This window comes from Phacochoerus africanus, chromosome 1 (genome assembly GCF_016906955.1).
Source record: "Phacochoerus africanus isolate WHEZ1 chromosome 1, ROS_Pafr_v1, whole genome shotgun sequence".
NCBI classification, from domain to species: domain Eukaryota; kingdom Metazoa; phylum Chordata; class Mammalia; order Artiodactyla; family Suidae; genus Phacochoerus; species Phacochoerus africanus.
This window is the reverse complement of record NC_062544.1, coordinates 172,797,247-172,812,115: the sequence shown is the minus strand read 5'-3', so window position 1 is coordinate 172,812,115 and position 14,869 is coordinate 172,797,247. Positions and strand designations below refer to the sequence as shown.

General features: G+C 34.1%; 1 protein-coding gene across 4 annotated transcripts in view; it reads right to left on the bottom strand.

The window, feature by feature from the left end:
• MBNL1 (muscleblind like splicing regulator 1) overlaps positions 1 to 13,237 on the bottom strand; it is a 205,897-nt gene extending 192,660 nt beyond the window's left edge. The window contains exons 1-2 of one of the 4 annotated variants that reach the window (XM_047784867.1): positions 13,124 to 13,230; positions 2,218 to 2,293 (exon numbers count right to left, since the gene is read on the bottom strand). The gene's annotated coding sequence lies outside the window, so the exon portion shown is untranslated. Of the gene's footprint in view, positions 1 to 2,217; positions 2,294 to 13,123 lie in introns of all 4 variants that reach the window. The other 3 variants (XM_047784876.1, XM_047784970.1, XM_047785009.1) reach the window with 3 other exon arrangements.
• Between the last annotated feature and the right edge of the window lie 1,632 nt (positions 13,238 to 14,869).

Sequence of the window (14,869 nt, the reverse complement as noted above, 5' to 3'; positions counted from 1 at the left end):
CTCCTCATTCTTAAGAAATAATTCTATTACTGATTGAATGAAACAGTGACTTTATTTGTTAAGGGGCAGGGTGTCCATCACACAGCCCTCGAGGGCAACATTTGAAGAATTCTGTGACAGGTCATGACTCCTCCGTGCTTGTTGTGTTCTTTGGTGTTACTTTCATTCGTTTCCTGGGTTTAATCTTTTAAGGCTATGACATCTACCCACAAAGCCAGCTTCCCTCTCACACTTTCGGAGAGTATAGCTTGTCAGCTTTTAAATTAATATGTGAAAATACACTTGTATTATCCTTTGTTTTGTCAAAGTTACAGGCTTTCTTTTTTAAATCCTTGTTCCTGATGTAATTTTTTTTCTGGATATAAAAGGTAATATGTGCTTATTTTAAATAATGTATCAAGTGCCTTTAATAGGAGTTTATTAATTCTATTCAGGTGCCATTGTAAAGATGTTTATGCATGATTATTCTAGACCTGCAATAGAGCGGTAGTGTGTAACTCCTACCCACAAGCTTACTCCCATGCACAGTGTAACTTCCTTCCACAGCTTCAAGACGCCCACGCTCCTACAAAAGCACTTTCCTACCTGTCATTTAGTCTTTACAATTAAGTAAAGAAAAAGGTAACTGTAAAAAAGAGGCTAGCCACTCTGGACCACTCTTTTCATGAAGTCTTTCTTCTCTAAAGATACTCAAAATTACAGACTTAGATTTAGCAGTTTTAACAGTTTTTCTCCTTGTGAGGACTTTGAAGTCTGTTTATTCTTACAATACACTGGTAGATCTGTCTTGGAAGAAGCTGTAAAAGTTTGTCAGGGTCCTTACATACTGAGAATTCTACATGGGCTCTGGGAACGTTAACTCTGTCAGATTAGACTTGAACTTGTGGAAAAGGGCATCCTTGGCACCAGATAACCAAGTTATGTGAGGCAGCCAAATTAATTATTAGGAAAAGGAGAACATGGATGATATTTGGCACAACTTTGGATATTTTCCTTAACATAATGGAAGAAGACAACTAAAGTAATCTATTTCATTTATGAATAACTTATGGGTCAGTAAAGGGAAAACACTATCTACTTTGGGGTTATTGGCAACAGGTAAACACATGCCAAATATGACACATGGGCCAGTTTCCATTGGCAAGCTGCTGCCACCTTGCCCTTCTGCCTGTTTGTTTGATGTTTTTTTTTTTTTTTTTTTTGCTCTTTAGGGCTGCACCTACAGTATATGAAAGTTCCCAGGCTAGGGGTCAAATTGAAGCAATAGCTGCCGGCCTACCTCCTACATCACAGCCATAGCAATGCCAGATCCTTTAAACCACTGAGCAGGGCCAGGATTGAACCCGCATCCTCATGGTTACTAGTTGGGTTAGTTACCACTAAGCCACAATGGGAATTCCTGTTGGATGTTCTTGAAACAAGGCATACCCATCTCCCCAGCCAACCCTGTGCAATGGCCTATGTATGCACCACATTCTTTTTATGAATTGGATTAAAAAACAGAAATATTTTTTAAAAGCTGCTCTTCTGCCCATGACCTTGACTCCTGTGAAATAAAGACAGTTTTTGGAATCTGTTAATTAGGCATGAGATTCTGGACACCTTCTCTAAGTCTCAGTTTTCTGTGACATATTGTCTACCTCATAATATTGTGCTGATGAATGAATTCATGAAAATTAACTTAACGTGGGTCAGGCATTTGATAAATTATAGCTATTGTTATTATTTTCAATGGATAGTAATTACAAATTTAAAAATCTAGAATATTCAAAGAATAAGATGGGCTTAAACTTCAAGTCTTTTCAAAATATGAGGATTAAAATCGATTACAACTTAAGAAATTTATAGCTATTTTTTTACCAGGTCAAAAAAACAGATCTTCTTACAGTTTTTTGAATAGACAGGTAGACTGTAATTAAAAGGGAATACCAGCTGTTTCCTAGAATGATAAACAGGCACTTTAGAAATATCTCTCTTCATTGGCCAGTGCACAGCTTTCTTTTGTCCAACTTTCCCTACCCACTTTACATGGGAAAAATGTTAGAAGGACAAGCCAAGCCAAGTCAAGCAAAAGCATCTATCACACTTTAAAGAAGGGTTTATGATGCACAGTAGTATGGAAATCATTTCCTTTAGAGCCATTCGTGAAGTTATTATGATTTTTTTAAAACCCATCAAAGCTGTTGCCACGGGATAAAAATTTAGTTGTCTACTTACTTCTTTTAAGTAACACAAGACAAGAGGTCCATTCAGACAAGCTTCCCTTTTTCTTTCAGATTTTATCCCTACCTCCCTGGGGGAAAAAAAAAAAAAAAAAAGTCTCTCTTAAATTCATCAGAGCAAGCATGCTCAGAACTCTAAGAGGAGAAAATAATGATTATGTGTTGCTAAGTACTACTTAGTAACAAAGGCTTGGGCCACAGGAATGATGACATCACCCACAAAAAGAGGAACATTTACACTTTTGAAAGAGATTCTTTTCCAACATGATGGGTCACCACCAGAAGAACAAAGCCAAATAAGGCAGGGGGAGAGTCTGCTTGGCTCTGGAGAAGACATTTCTTCACATCCAATACTAGAGAACTATCAGCCCCAAGTTAACTAAATAGAGTCATTCCCCAAACTACATGCTCTTTCTATGCTCCCCTCTTGAGTCTAGATCATGTCAACAACAGAAAACCTGCTACCCACATAGTTTCAGTATATTTGCTTCTTGGTTAAGCTGTCCAATAAGCAGTAGGTCAGAGAGTGCTTCATGTTTCAGGACTGGTCTCTAATATTCACACACTGCAGATATTCATGCATTTATTCCGTCACACACATGCACTTTGAAACCACATACCATCTCACACTTTGCATTAATCTGATAATATGGTGAGTCATCACGCCCACGTATTTATGCGATAGGATGCAATGCATCGCTTAAACAACACATGCTATTTGCACCCCTCCACACTTCCCAATACTAGTAGCATAATGGTTTTCTTATTTTCAGGAGCACTCCAACGTTAGCTTCTGCCCCTACAATGTCTGCCTTGCCTGCCTTGGGAAAATTATGATTTTCTTTCCTCTCCATCCCACCCATTGTCATCCTTCTAGCACACACTCAGTCCAAGGTCACCAGTAGAGTTTTTTTTTCCTTTGTCAATTCTTAACCCAAACCAGAAATAGCAGCAGCCATATCCAATTGTAATTCACTCCTCAAGTACAGGGGGAAGCCATTTGTCCTTAGATATTGAATCTGTTTACTCCATAAAATAAAGAATATGTCCTTTTCAGTCAGCTGCTTTATATTCCCTTCTCAAATCATACTCAGCCTCCCAAATCCCTCAAAAAATTATGTACAACTAACTCTGGGATGTAAAAGATAATAATTAGGTCATTTAGAGCTCATGGGATAATAAAAATAAATCATAGGGAATTTATAATTACTGTGGAAAATGCAGAATAAGAAAATACCGTTACTCATAGGAGGAACAGGTTGATGTTGCAAGGGTCCCTATTATGACTGGCGCTGCGCTGGGATTTAGGAAGAATGAACAAAGGAACATCTGTTGTCTCTAGAGAATGGAAAACAGTCTTTTCTCTAGTCTTTTCTGCTTCATATCCATGCAGAAATGAAGGTGCCTGATGACCCCATTACCAGAAATCATTGAACTTATTTTCAATGGCCATGACTGGGGTCAATTACTCCACGGTATTTTTGCTGAAAAACCTTAAGTTGACAAATTTAAACAATATTTGAGACCTTTTCACTCTTCTAAAACACTATTATGGAAATTAAAAGGTAAGAAAATGTAGTTAACCTCTGTAGGTAAACTCAGTTTATCTAAAATTTATCTAAATATAATCATTTATCTCCTAAGAAAATTTTGATTTATGCAGTAATCCCTACTTCTCTTTAAACAACAGATTTTTTTCCCTGGCCTCTGTTAAATATAAATAATGAATGGGTCATTCTTTTTACTCCTCTACCCCATCCACACATGTGCACATCCTTACAAATATTTGTTCACAATATACATCTCCTTTCCTTGGCCTAAAACCTAGGTGACCCAACCCTCTGTCAATCCCACTTCCTTAGCTTCCTCTCCCACTTCCCTCTGAGGACTGGATTCCTCCTTTTTTGCTCCTCAGATATGCCAAGCTCATGCCTGCCTCTGCACTTGCCCATTGGGTTTCCTGAGTCCTTCACAGGGCAATTTCAGCTTCTTGGCATTCAGGTCTCAGCTTAAATGTTGCCCTTTCAGAGAGGCCACTTCGGGAGGCCAGCTCTCTTTGTCCTTTTACTTTGCTGAATTTTCTGCATATTGTTATTATCATCTGAAATTCCTTTTTAAAAAATTTACTTGTTTATTGGTTTACTCATTGTCTATCCCCACTAGACGAAGTTCATCTCCTTGAGGGTAGAAACTTGGTCTTGTCCATCACTATTTTCCCCCAGCATCTAAAACAGTGCTCAATGCATAATGCTTGATATATAAATACATGAATAACACACTTCAAAATGAAAATGGTCTTCTTATAACCTCTCTTCACATAACCTACTTCCTGAGAAGAACCACAAAGTCAGGGTCACCAAATACCTTGTATGATAGGACTGAAAATAGAAAAAAATTGACTCAATATTAAATTCATGTAATAACTTCTTTTAGTTCTTTGAAAATTTTCTGAAAATTTCCAAAAACTTGATTACTTCCTTTTCTCCTAATAAAATGTTAATGGTTCAAATTTAAAGCTGCTTCCTTCAGGGAGGTTTCTGCTCCATCATTGCATCCAGAAGTATAATTTTCTATTGTTTTGATATCTCAGGTGACTCTTTATATTTTTCATATTATATCTTAAAACCCACTTCTTTAAATATTTACTTTACTGGATTGTAAGATTTCTGAGTCAAGGGCTGCAGCATTTCTAACATATCAAACCATAGCTTTACCTACCTTGCTTCTCAATTAAGTAAGTAGTAGAAGCAGTAATAATAACGTGATAAAGATCCCACTTAGAGAAAGACACACCAAGATGAGTTTTATCTTGGTCACAGTTATCAGGCTCCTCCTCTCTGAACCTCTCTTTTTTTCCCTCCTAAATCTGCGAAATGGGAATAATAGTACTTACTTTACAGGGTTGGAGAGGGTGTTAAATTAGTTACTCATGTGACACACCTAGCACACAATAATATTTTTAAATGGTACTAAAAACTAGTACTAAAAAGTGACATACACTTAAAATGGTGCTAAAAGTATAGTTAATCTATTATTATCATCATCACCACCACCTTTATTATTTGGAGCTTAATAATCTCAAGAACCAAATTACATGTTTATAACCTAACTTGACATTTTGCACATACCAAAAAAAATCCCCAAACAGGTTTTCCTAGAGTAGCTTTATGCTCCTCTTCATAATCAAAAATAGAACAAGGAAATAATTCAAAACAATATGTGAACTATATGCACAGTCATGAGGGCAACTCAGACAGATGGTTCATCAGGAAAGGATTCTGGAAGGAGATTGCTCTTCCATCTGGCTTGAAGAAAGCAATGAACCCTAACTGGCAAAGAATAGCAAGTGCATGTTTTTCTTAGTGGTGAGGACAGGGGCTGAACAAGTGTAAAAGCAGTGGGACAGCAAAGCACAGTGACTGCCCCTCTGGATCTAAAAGGTTAGCAGCAGCCGCTGTGAACATATCTCTTTTTAGCTCAGTGAAGAAGAGCCGATACAGGCCACAAAAAAGAAAAGGAAAAAAAAAAAAAAAAAACCAGACAGAGAGAACTTGAGAACTTCTTGGGTTATTTGTTGTCTACAGGGACCACCTTTTTGTTTCAGTTCCTTTCACTCAGTCGTAACAGAAGTATCCCCACCTGACAAGTGCATGGCAGTTGAGAGCCCTACCATAACCCTGGCCTCTTCTAGACAACCTTGGGAGATAGCCATTATTTTTATCATAATATTTTATGGTACATAAACATTATTTATGGTAAATAAATAATGTTTTATTTGTACCTGTGGCTTAGAAATGTTGAGGCCTTTTGCTGAATCATTTATTTGAGCGCCTCCCATGTTGCATGCAGTGTTCTAGATACTGTGCATAGCACAAACAGAGCAGACCAAATCACTGCCTTCATGGAACTTCCGTTCTAGTGGGAGGGACAGATAATAAATAATTAAATAAAGAAATAAAGATGAACATTTCACTCAGAATTGAGGGCTATCAAGAAAATTTAAAAGGGGTAAAAGGATATAGAGTGACTAGGTTAGGGACACTACCATAAAATGCATCATTGTTTATAGAAGACACACCTTGGGAGGAGCATTTGAGTAGAGATATGAATGAAGATGGATTGTATTATTGTAATATGTGTGGGAACAACATTCCAGGAAAAGACAAGAATAAGCACATGCAAAGGCCCTGAGTAGGGAATGAGGTGGAAATATCCTAGGAGCACAATGAAGAGTGGAGCCAGAGCACAGTGAATGATGGGATGAGAGGTAGGGTAAGAGGGAGGAGATGTAGGTGGAGGACAAGATATACAAGCTATCATGAAGAATCTGAATTTTATCCAAATTAAAATAGGAAGCCATTGAAGACTTCTGAGCAGCAAGTTACATGATTCGATTTATGTTTTAAAGAGCTAGGATGGCAAGGATGCCTGAGCAGTAAAAGAAATTTCTTACAAGTCTCTAACAGAGATGACAGTATCTCACACTATGCTTGAGATGGTAGAAAAGACGAGCTTAGTCAGTGCTGGGATATATTTTGAGAAACTATATTAACAGACTTGCTGATATGTAGGATGCTGGTGAGGCAAAGAGAAAAATTAATGATGCTTTCAACCTAAATAACTGAGTATAGGATGGTGCCATTTACTGACCAAAGAAGATTAGAGATGGAGCAGAGAAGGGTAGGCAATGAGGAGTTTTATTTTGGACATGTTGACTTTGATATATCTGTTATTGTCTGAGTGAATAGGTTTAATACTCACTTTGAGGTATTATCCAGAAGTTGGCAGAAAGTTAAGGAGGTATGGATTTTTTTTTTAAATTAAAGGTATGGGACCAGATATGTGGAGAGGGAAGAGGAGTAATCTATCTAAGATCCACGGTCAGTAAGTGACAGAATTGAAATTTAATATTTTGACATTGACCCACTTTCTCTTGCTACCACAAATGTTAGATTGTATTCATAGTTACAAGCACTGGAGCAGAATGTCGGGGAGGGCTGGGGGCAGGAACATTGTAGAATCACTTACATAAAAGGGTGAGAATTTTTTCTGGTGCTTATCATTGCTTCTTATCATACTTTCCTTATCTAATTATTTTTTGTAAATGTGAAGATTTACACACAATTAACTTCAGAATATCTTTGGAATAATAAACTCATAAGGTTGGCCAATAACCGTGGATATCTACTTTCTCATCTGAAATTGTCACTTTTTGGAATATCCAAGAGAATAACTGACTTTAGACTAAATGTAGATTGCATAGAATTGAAATATAAGGATAAAAGTTAAATAATTCAAACAAATTGTGTCATGAATTGTATCATAATGTTTGTATTAGGTTGTATCAGGTTTGTTTAATAGAAATGGCCCTGGGAAAGTAGCTCTTAATCTCCACTGCTTAAAAAAAAAAGATTAAGTCAATTCAAAAAATAAAATTGAAGCAATGAGAATGCAAAGGAAAAAAATCTTAAAGCTGGAAACTGAAAGAAATTAAACTAATTGCATTTTAAATGAATATTATGATAACCCTTAATAGAAAGAAAAAAGGAAAAGAGTGATGGAAGGAGGGAGAGAAGAAGGAAGGAAGGAAAACATTCATCTAGTAATTTTCAAATACAGTATTTGGTGGGGTGTGAGTGTAGGGAGACAAATGCACACAAACCCTACCTTCTTTTCCAGTAGGGTTGTTTATTGCAGTAGATGTTTGGGCAAAGCAATTTAGAAATTATTTTAGATATACTATAGAATTGAGCAAATAAGTAAGCAAGTTGATGTTATTAGGATCCAGCCACTCACACTGTGAAAGAAAGAGCACAAAAATATGGAAAAAAAGAGGGCAAGAAAGAATCCTTCAGGAATTGATTGGAATTGATTGGAATTAGAGGTATCAGATGAATTCATGATATCCAAAACAGATGTGTGTATATATGAACGCTTTAATGCATGAACACATATGCATTCATGAATGCATATTTGTGTTTATGTCTATATATATGTATATGCATTAATATATTTCTCTTGAAGGTGTCAAGAAGCAAAAATACTCCAGTGGCAGTGAGTATGCTAAACACCCAGATCCCAGCCTCTAACGTCATTCTCCACTGAAAGAAATGATAATGAATGATTCCAAGGGTGAGATAGGATGGGTACCAGTCCAGCCTAGGATGTCTCCTTCTTCCAGAGAGTAGGAACATACTCACTAATATTATGGGGGCATGCCATAAAGGCATCAGAAGTCAGAAAGAAAGGGCTCCATTGGCTAAATGTGGACCACCGGAGCACAAAATAATTAAGGCAGTAATGAATTATAACCACTGAACAGACAGAAATTCATGAGTTCATACCAGGAATAGATAGAAACATCAGTTAATAATTAAATAAATGGAGGAGAAGAGAGTTCTTTTGCTTACAGAATACTGATGCAAATATGCTGGGAGTTCTCGAGTTGGAAAATCATCATTTGTAGCATCAGGTGATATGCATCAGATGAGAACATTGATTGATGCTAAACCCAAGTGGAATTTTTCCTGAGGAGTTGTCATTATAAAATGGAGAAATTAGGCAACACCTTGATGAGGTGACCAAAGTGAACATCCCTGATGTGGAAAAGATGAGCATACATCCCTCTAGGTGCAACAGCATGAGAGCAATATAGGTAGTATTATAGCAGAAAATGCACAACCACAACCTGACTGATCATGAAAAAATGTCAAATACAAAACGGGGAATTCTCTGTTAAAAAGAAAAAAATGGATAAGTGGATAAGCTGTATTCTTTCAAATTTTCAGTTCCATAAAAGATGAATGTTGTGGAAATGTTCCAGATTGAGGGAAGCTAAAGAGACATTACAACTAAATGTGACACATGACTCCTCTACTGGAAGCAGAAATATTATAAAGGATATTATTAGATAAAAATAGCAAAATTGGAATATGGACAAATATGAGATAGAAGTATTTCTGTAAACTTATAAAGTAGATAATTTATATAACTGTTAAATTATATTTAAATATAACTTAAAATTTAAATATTTAAATTATATTTAAATAGGACAGACTTCTATTTTTAGTAATTACACATTGAAGTGAACGGCCATGTTGTTTGTAACTTGTCTTCAAGCGGCTCAAAAAAAAAAATTAAGATAGAAAGAGTGAATGCAAATTATGAAGCAAATGGGATAAATATTAAGATTAAGCAAAGGAAAGGGTATATAGGAATTCATTATAATATTTGGATTTTTAAAAATTTTTGAGCTTGGAATTATTTCTAACTAAAAACCTTTTAAGTAAATGAAGTATAACAAGTATTTCTAGCGAATATTTAAAAAAAATCCATTGCCATCAGATATCTGATTTTATTTTTACTCAGGAAACTGCCTAATTACATAGAGAATGTTTTTGCCTCTACTCTAATTCAGATCTGTTCACTTACACAGGAAAAGAATAAGTGCATCTGTTTAATTTTTTTTTCTTATGAAAAGTGAAAATAAATTGATCTAAGGTATACTTAAAGAAACTTCTACTATTTTTATTTCAGGATCAGAACAAACTGGTGATGGTTTAAAAAAATCATATTACTATTTATATCATGTCCAAAGTAAGAAGAATTTTGAGAATTTGTTAGCCACTACATACATATAAAACTAAAAGCTTATGATGAAATATCTGTAAAGCAGAATAATAATAAGGTGTAACATTTTGTACTAGTTCATGGAACACCACCAGTAGCTAACCTCATTTCTGAACTACTTTCCATGGTTCTAATATTAATTAACAGTTTTAGTGACTTTTTTTTTGAATTTGATTTAAATATACAAATTTAGCATTTTCCTCAATAATACTGAAAAATTAAAGCATTTCTTGTATGTGCATAGAATAATGAAAATATAGAGCTGGAAGCAATTTGAAAAACATCAAATCTAACTGCCTGATAATAGTTAATGTAAAATAATAAGAAATATCAATGCTGTCAGGTAAGTGTTGGAAATACAAAATAATGCTCAAACAGTAAATGATTTGCATTTAAAATATTTAAAAAATTAGCAGTGTTTTCATTTTCTACAGTGCAGAAAAGTAAATTATACTGCATTTAATATATTGTTTTTAAGGGGGATACTCACAAACATAAAAGGGCTTGTACTTATTTATATTTGTAGAAATTATCTATTGTATGGAAATAAGATACATATTCTATCTCACTGACAACATGTACTGCCATGGTGCATATTTTTGGGGAAACAAGCCTTTTCCCACTTATTTAGTACATATTTTTATTAACAAAATAAATATTATGCTACATGTGACACTTATTTGGAAGTCATATACTTTAAAAATAAATAGAAGATCAACAGATGTAGGCAGACACAAATTTGCTTTTAAAAGCTGAAAGACCCACATTATCTAGATTTAGAGAATTTTTGTTGCTAAATTTAAAATAAGCCATCCTTCTTAGTCTGCATCTAAACCATAATCTTTCTTTCAGGCTACATCCTTTCTTGTCTTTATTTTTTTGCAAATGGGTAAATGACTTAAAGAAAGGAAAACAAAACAAAAAGAAATGTTTCAATGTTTCAAAAGTTCTTTGGAAATCTAGTTATTTATGCCAGAAACAAATAACATTTTTGTTTCAAAGTAAAATTATTATTTGAAAGATGATCTCTTCCATAGGTAGGCAGCTTTGGGAAGTTCATACTGTGAAAGAGGAGGATATCCAGGGAACTGTGAGGTTAGCTGTATCAACCCTGGATCTCCACTGTCTGACAGATCCCCAGCAAGATTACCCATATGTCGCACAGTCAACGGTGTCTTATTAGGACAGATATAAAATTTCACGATGCCATACAGCAGTCATCCCATTTTAACTTTTATTAGATTCAGTGAAAATGTATGTTTTAGGCAGTGTGTCGCATGAATGTAATCCTAATGAAACAGTAAAATATATGTCTATAACTCTAAAGTCAAAATTTATATTTTCCAGCAGTAAGTTCCTTCACTATAACTAATTTCACTTAAAATATTGGATTTTGGGGCAGGGTTTAAATGATTTTTAAAGTGACAGTGTGTGAAATAAAAAGCCTATGCAATGCATCCAGCTGTTCTCCTAATAATGCCAAGAATATCCCCTTCAACAATCTCTATGACTTACACAAAAACAGCCAGATAGGCACTAATTTTTTTTCTGTAAGTATAATTTTTCTCAAAGGCAGGACAAATTCTAAGCTTATCTTCCATAACTCTCAACAACATTGACAAATCTGTCTTGACAGCAAAATAGCCTTTTCCCTACTTCTTCAGCCTTCATTTGAGGTTCTGAATTTCAGCAGATTTCGATTTCCCTGGGGTATGTTTTCTTGGTTGTTATCAGTTATTCACTGTAACACCCCATTATGCACAGCACACCCACAGCACTTAATAGTTCGTGATATCAAAATATCTCATACCTAAAACTCTGGACATTTAAAAATACTTGCATCATATTTTAAAAGAGAGGGGCGTTAAAAATGGTATCATTGCAAATAACAATGAATTTCTAATGGAAGTAGTTATGTTCAGTGTCTGATAGGTAAAGATGAACATGCACAATTTTAATGGATTTATCCCAACTACCAACCTAATTTTAAAATGTTGATCTAGTTAAGGATGTCAAGCTTGAATCAATGGTTTACTTCTTGAATTTACAACACTATAACACGATAATCAAAAGAAAGCAATGATTGTTACAGCACCTTGCCTGAATATAGTTTTTTAAGAAAGTTGTTTTTCCAGGTAATGTAATAGAACCAGTATGATAGGACTGTTTACCGAAAGTGATAAATATTAAATCCATTAGTTGATGGCACAATGCAGACTTTCTTTTTTGGAAGCCATGCAATTGTTCTATTTAAAAAGCAAACCAAGTTAAGGAAACATTCAAATATATTATTTATAGATGTAATATTATAATATAGATTATTTATAGATGTAAATATAATATTTATAGATGTATGTATATATAACTGAATTTTTCTTTTTAAAGATATATTAAAATAAACTTTTTTTTTTTTGCCAAAGTACATAGAAACCAACCACTTTTAAAAGAAGGATTCAAAATGGCTATAAAATGAATGCAATTGTATTAAATAGTTAATACATGTTACTCTAGATTGGGACAAACAAGAAAAAAAAATTCTGCTGGATTTAAATTACTTTAGAATTTCCTATTAAGATCAGTTTCAACTTAGTTTGATCTCCAATTATGAATCCAAATGGTCTTTCTTTTAGTTCTTTCTCCATTTTTAAGCATTAAACTGTAAATTAATCTTACTAAGACAAGCACAAATTTCTAAGCTTAGATTTACTTATTTAGATTTTAAAATCAAAGTGTTCACTACAATTGCTTCCCTAAAGTATTTAAATATGATCATAATAAAAAATAATTCTGAAGTGTCACATCTTACATAAAACAATATATTTTCACAGTGGATAAACAAATGCAAGAATATCTTTTTCCTGGAAAATGTTTGACTCATAGTATGCAAAATTAACAAATCAATATATGTAGGAAAATTTACAAATGTTAGAAATTTACTAGAAGCAAAATGTTTTCAAAATTTACTACTAATATAAAAGTTCTTTTAGCACTAAATTTGGTACATAATTATGAGGAAAAGAGGTTTTACTCTGCAGTTAAAATAATTTAGCAATAAATAAGAACTTAAAAAATTTCCAGCTTTTTAAATGTTGTATGTGAAGTTGAAACTTTGTAACTTTACTAAACTTTTTCATTTAAAATATTGACTACTTATTTGAGAGACCTATCGGTTTTACCTAACGTACTTTGTAATCCTGTCAGCATTTAAATTGCTGTTCTATAAATAGCAATCTAAATAAAATGAAAAATAGCAAGTAACACTTTCTTCTTACCTCTATGTCTTATTTACAGTTGCTTGTTGAACTGTTTAAATAGCTGAGTTGAATTAGCAGCACCTCAAAGAGCTCTGTTCTCTGCTCTACTCTCTTCTCTAGACACTTTTTTTTTTCACTCTGCAAAAGGACAGTCTACCAAAAGAGGAAGCTATGAAATGCTAGAGTCATTATGCTTTATAAATTCTATGGCGAATGGAAAATTATGTCAAAAAGCTTATGCTTGAAATCATGGTAACAGGCTATAATTTGTGTTTATACATATATAATTAATGTATACACATACGTGTAAGCAAAGTTTTGAAAAGTTATCGGAAGCTATACTTAAGTAGTACTCGTTTACATAAAGAATCATCTCTTGTGTGGCTAAATGATAATCATAGAAAAAACCAAAAATACTGCTGTATGTGGAAGAAAACTGTCGAGCTGATATATGAGAGATAAACTTGCTTTTATATGTCTAATTAGTGTAAAGTCTTTGGAGTATGACCTAAACTCTAATTTGACTACAGACATTTTGTAAAAAGAAGAAAAAAAAAAAACTTCAGTAAAAAGGCATTTTCCTGGAATCTGAGTGGTGGTTTTTTTACCTACAAGTCTTAAACTTCCTTTCTCATGAATAGCTGCCTGTTACATATAGATAAAGCGTTGCAAAACTGAAACTGTTGCTTATTCATGAGCTATGGTCTCTCTCAACTTCAGCCACAAGAATAAAAAACAGGTGTAGATTCTGCAATGCTGAACATTTAATTGGTTAATTTTCTAGCAAGTTGGAGCATTATTTTAAAACATCTGTAAGACAGTAGGGACAATGTTTGAAAAAGGACATAAAAGCAGTTGATACTTGCATGTACTACTGCCAACTTCAAAGAAAAAAAAACACTCATGTATCTACTTCTCCCAGGTTATGGATAGCTGCAATTTATTTGTGGCTGTTCCTCTCACCCTACCTTGCTTACTGGGGAAGGGAAGGGGGTGGATTGCAAGAATAATTAAGTAATTGTGCAAACCTCCACACATTGCAAAAACTACTCTCTGGACTTTAGAAGCTATTGTGCTATCAGGGTGTCACACTCTCTTTTTACTTAGCTATATTTTCAAAGGCGGCAATCATTTTAGGGAATGATTAAAGATGAAAATGTTTTCCTAAAATCATACTTAATGTGAGTTTGCAGTAAGAAAAAAATAAATGAACAAATAATACTAAGAAAGATGCCTCCCCTCTCACACACACACAAAACCAAACCAAACAAATAGAAAACCCATCATAGTTTCACCAATGGAAAATTTGATCTGAAATCTTTAATGAGATACTTGTCTTTTCATTTTTTTTTATGGTTTCCTTTGCTATTCAAAAGCTTTTGAGTTTAATTAGGTTCCATTTGCTTTTATTGTCATTATTTGAGGAGGTAGGTCAAACAAGATATTGCTGTGATTTGTGTCAAAGAGCATTCTTCCTATGTTTTCCTCTAGGAGTTTTATAGGTTTTTAATACTTTACATTTAGGTCTTTAATCTATTTTGAGTTTATTTTTGTGTATGGTATTAGAGGTTGTTCTAATTTCATTCTTTTACATGTAGCTGTCCAGTTTTCCCAGCACCATTAAAGAGACTGTCTTTCCTCCACTGACATTCTTACCTCCTTTGTCATAGATTAGTTGAACATAAGTGCTTGGGTTTATTTCTGGGCATTCTATCCTGTTCCACTGATCTGTATTTTTGTTTTTGTGCCAGTACCATACTGTTT